This window comes from Fringilla coelebs (assembly GCF_963513975.1).
Source record: "Fringilla coelebs genome assembly, chromosome: 2".
In the NCBI taxonomy this organism is placed as follows: Eukaryota; Metazoa; Chordata; class Aves; order Passeriformes; family Fringillidae; genus Fringilla; species Fringilla coelebs.
The window spans coordinates 46,327,326-46,332,053 of record NC_140029.1 but is presented as its reverse complement, the minus strand read 5'-3'; positions in this window follow the sequence as shown (position 1 = coordinate 46,332,053).

The window sequence follows — 4,728 nt, the reverse complement described above, 5'->3', positions numbered from 1 at the left end:
CGGAGCACCCCAGATTTTGTTAGTTTCCATGTCTTGTTCAGACTTTTCTTAGAAAGTCACAAGGTCTGTATACAGTAAGTTTGGACATGCTGCCTGAACAGAATAAGGGCAGTAAAAGTTATCACACAAGTGCTCTAAACCAACATAAATTGTTCCTTTGCTTTCATCTTTCTAACAAGTGTAGAAGGGAATCTAAAAGAAAGAAGAACAGACAACGTGTGAAGAACACAGCTTAATCCCTGAAAGGAGAGGTTAGAAGTCTTTCCTTTTCTTCACCATACTAATTTGTGCTAGGACTGGGCCAAAAATATGAAGCATGATTTTTGGTTTTCTTTTTACTCCCTCCTGGTCTGGCTTTTGCTCTCTGTGGGGAAGGACAACAAATATTTCTTAGTTGTTCCTTCAAGCTGAGCGGTGGTTTCCACAGTCTGACATGGAAAAAAATACTAGAATAATCAGAATTGGAGGTTTTTTTCCTTTTCTTTTCCTCTTCCTGCCTTGAAATTTAGCTTGCCAGCAATGCTGCAATAAGGGAGAACTCACATTACAGCATGGGTACTAATGGACACCTGTTTGTTACCACTTACCTGGACTTTTCTCTTATTAACCATCTAGACGTGAAAAAAAATATGCATTATCCTTTTTAGTTACAGTTGATAAACATCCTTGAAATGTTTCTTTTGATACATGAATAAACTATTGAGCTTTCACGATCCTTTGAAGAAACATAAAGGATTTCTGAGCACAGAACATCATAACAAGTGCATTTAACTGTAAGAGTAAAAGATAAATATGTATCCCAGGACAATTTTCCCCCATATAATTGCCATAACATTATGTAGAAGCAGCAATCTGGTAATTTTTCTGTACCATATTTTTGCATTCTTCCTTAGTACTTTAAAAAATTACATTAAATGAAGTTACATTAAAAGTGTACATGAAGTTACATTACATTAAAAAAAGTACATTAAATGAAACAAATCTGGCCATAACCTGTTACCTGAGCTTAACAAATATTTTGCACGTTAATAAGCCACATTAACTTTATTGTACAGTTAAATGATAGAATATCTGGAAATTCCACCAACAATCAAAAGACAAATTAATGTTTCTGAATGGGGTCTGTTTCTTATCCATTTGTTAGAAAGAGACAATTAATATTTCGGTATTGAAATATAGCTATACTTCTAGTAACTAGGTGTCTTGTCACCAGAGTTGAAACCAGAGCATGAGTAAGGTATATCCACGTGTTTTGCAATGTACAGAGTTACCAGGTGTGCCATGTAGAGGTGCCATTCAGAAAAGATTTGAAAGAGTGTAGTATTGTGGGTATGTCATGGTTTGACACTGACACAATGCCAGTGCCCCCATGAAAATACTTTGTCCCTGGTGTCTGCTGTGAGATGTGATCAGAAATAGAGCAAAGCAGGCTCCAGCTTAGGAATAAAAGGAAAAAAAACCTTTATTAACCTACAACTATATATAAAGAGAAACACACGCAGAACTCTGAATGAAAACCTTCCAAAAACATTCCTCCTCCCCCCCACCAGATTTCCAATACATCCACTTCTCAGATCATCAACTCTCAGTCCATCACCACCCTTTAGATAATCAATTCTCAGTTCACCAAGGAGAGAGGAGTCCCTCTTGTACCATGGGCTTCCCCAGGAAACACAGATGAGACCTGTTGTGTTTCCATGTCACACATGGCACCGCCCGGAGATCATCTGCCAGTGTGACCTCTTCCTTCCATGCCCAGTGCTCTCACCACTGTGCATGGACCAGACCTGCTTCTAGGGTTCCTCTTTTAAGGATGCTTCACCCAGTTCCAAAAAAAGCACAGTGTCTCCCTTTTGGAACACCAGTCACCCCTGAAAATTCACCCCCTGGGGCTGAGGGGTCTCCAGAACAGAGATCCTCTTCTTCTTCCCTGAAGACAGAGGGCACCACCACCACCCTCCTCACCCATCATCTCTCTTCCCGCACTCCTTCACATCACACCACCACACTCTCCTGGCTCCAAGCCATTGCCTCCCCCTACATGCAGTCTCTGTGTCACAAGAAAAGTGGTTCCATCCGTGGCTATACAAGAAAAGTCCAGCCAAAGGCCACTCCATCACCTCCTCCCACCTAAAATTCTTCTCAGCTTCTCTCATGGCCCATTTCCTCTTATCTCATCTCCATCTCTCTTCTCATTCAACTCCAGGAGGATCAGCACTTGTAAGGTTCCCATCATCTGAGAAAAAGGTTAAAAGTCTCAGGCTCAGCCTGTGCAGAACTCCCAGGGCTGCCCTGCTGGCACCTTCTCACCACACTCCCCTTCTATTTCTTGGCTGGCCGCGCTATCAAATCTCAAGGTGGCACAGCTGACACCAGCTCGCTCTCTCGCTCTCTCTCTCCTCTGGGGGGGGCGGCTGCCTGATGTCTCTCCGGGTTCCTCCACCCTTCCATCCTGCAGGGGCCTTCTCCTCCCTTCTCTGTCCAAGGTCCCAGCCTACCTCACCCGGCCCCATGGCTTCCCCTCCTTCGCCCAGCCGGGAGCCAAGCAGGGGGACAGAACCCAAGACAGCTTTCCCCTGGGAGTTCTCAGCTTTTAACCCTCTGTGTTCTCAGAGGCGTATCCCTGTCCTCAGTGGCCACACCAGGTGCCAATATTCAAATCTGCGCACCTATTGGTTTGACCACAGCATCCCAAAAGAACTCACTTCCTCTCAAACCAGGACAGGGTATTACAAAAATAAATATTAGAAACATTCCAGGACACTTAGGGAAAAGATGAAGAAGCACTCACTAAGAAAGAATGTTGAAATATTTCCTTCAATTATCTTTCAAAGATTAGCATATCCCTGTAAGGTAGATTTATTCCATCCATATACTGATTTATTTATTCATATTCATTTCAATGTATGGATGGGATCTTTTAGTAGGGAGTGGAAAAAGGCCTTTATAGATCAATCTTAGGACACTGAAGCAGGCAATTGGTGAGCCATTGATGTGTTCCACATGCTGCAGAAAACAGTATAAACCAGCATGCATTTGTCTCATTGAAAAAAGGTCACAGGCCTTCAAGGAGCATGCATTATATATTGCATAATGCTAAATGTGAGTTCTTTTAACTGCTCCCAGAATGGTTTGGATATTGTATTGTTAAATGGAGACACATTGAAAAACATGAAAGCAATTTTGACAGAGCTAAATTAATGTCAAGACTTGTACGTCCAGACTACTGAAACATGTTAAAATATCTATTTTCTGTTCATCCCAAGGATGATACCAGTAAGTCAGGAAAATGTGAAAATCTATGGCACATGAGTGTGTGGTTTTCAAATTGCAGTTTTGGATATAACACCTTTATGCTTCTGAAATATGTATTCTTGTTTAAGGTATTTCTTGTGAATTATTTTAGGTTTTATATTTTCTTTTTTTCTTCCTTCTTTTTAATAAAAAAATACTGCCTCCCAACCAAATACTGTCAAACAATTCAACATCTTATTAGTTTTATAGTAAACTGTTTCCATTTTCTCTGAAGGTAAATTATGGTTTGGGGGTGAATATGAGAATGAGAGGAAAGATAGAAAGAGGAGAATTAGGCAAAATGATAGAAAATATAATAGAAGACAATCTAATACAATGGAATAAAATATAAATTAAATATTTTCTTGTGTGAGAATCTGCCAAATGATCAGAGGAACATCATGTCTTCTCATAAGCATGTTTCCAGTCCCCTAGACACCAAGATGGTCTTGATGATCTTCCCTCTCAAGCACATCAGACAGTGCCCCTGTTATCTGCTGCAATCTAAACAACTATCTGGATTTAATTGCCTCATTGTGGGCCATTTCATACACCCTCCTTCTCAATGAGGTTGGCAATTTGGACAGCATCTCTATGGAGGCCATTAGGCAATGAAAAGCAGGAAGTATGGCAAGAATTTGTAACTGTCAGACATGGGCTACACTTGGCACTGGTGGAATCACACAGAACATACATAGTTATCACTTAATGCCAAGGCAATTCTTTGCCAAGACTACTTTTTTATTACATTTTATCTTATGGGAAATTAAAGCAGAATGATGCTGCGCCCAAAGCCTAGATGGTGATGGGAGATACATGTATAAATAGCTAATAGAAGGTGCAGATGGTGAATTCAGGCCTTAATTCCACATTGTCACTCAGACAAAAGGGATTAGATTTCATTCACTCCTAGACACGGAGAGAGCAGCTGAAATTTTGATAAAGAATTGGATTGAATTATTTGGTTCAGCTGATTAGGGACAATATGAATAATGTTTTTTAAAGTAATGCTGCATGGACCTGTAAAGGCTTAGGAAGTGCAAGAATGGAGTCTGTGAAAGACAAGTAAAAAAAAAAAAATTAATCCAACTGCCAGTTGGTTTAACTTTTTTATATAGGGTCCTGTTTAAATTCTGTCGGGATCTGTGGGCTGAAGGAGGTTGAAACCCACTGTGACAAAGGAACATTTGTTGCTGTAATTGTTAACAACAGTTAAGAAAAACGAACACAACAGTCCAGGAAGAAAAAGAAATGTTTTTAATCAATATGTAAATTATAGAAGTCTTTTAGAGTTAAATACAATTATCATCAATTAAGATTCTTTATTATGCTTTCTGCATACTCAAGGAACTAAGCACCATTTTTTGACATTCCATACACCTGAAGTGATGATCCTGATTTTACCTCAAAATGACCAGCAGTTGTTATGAGCTT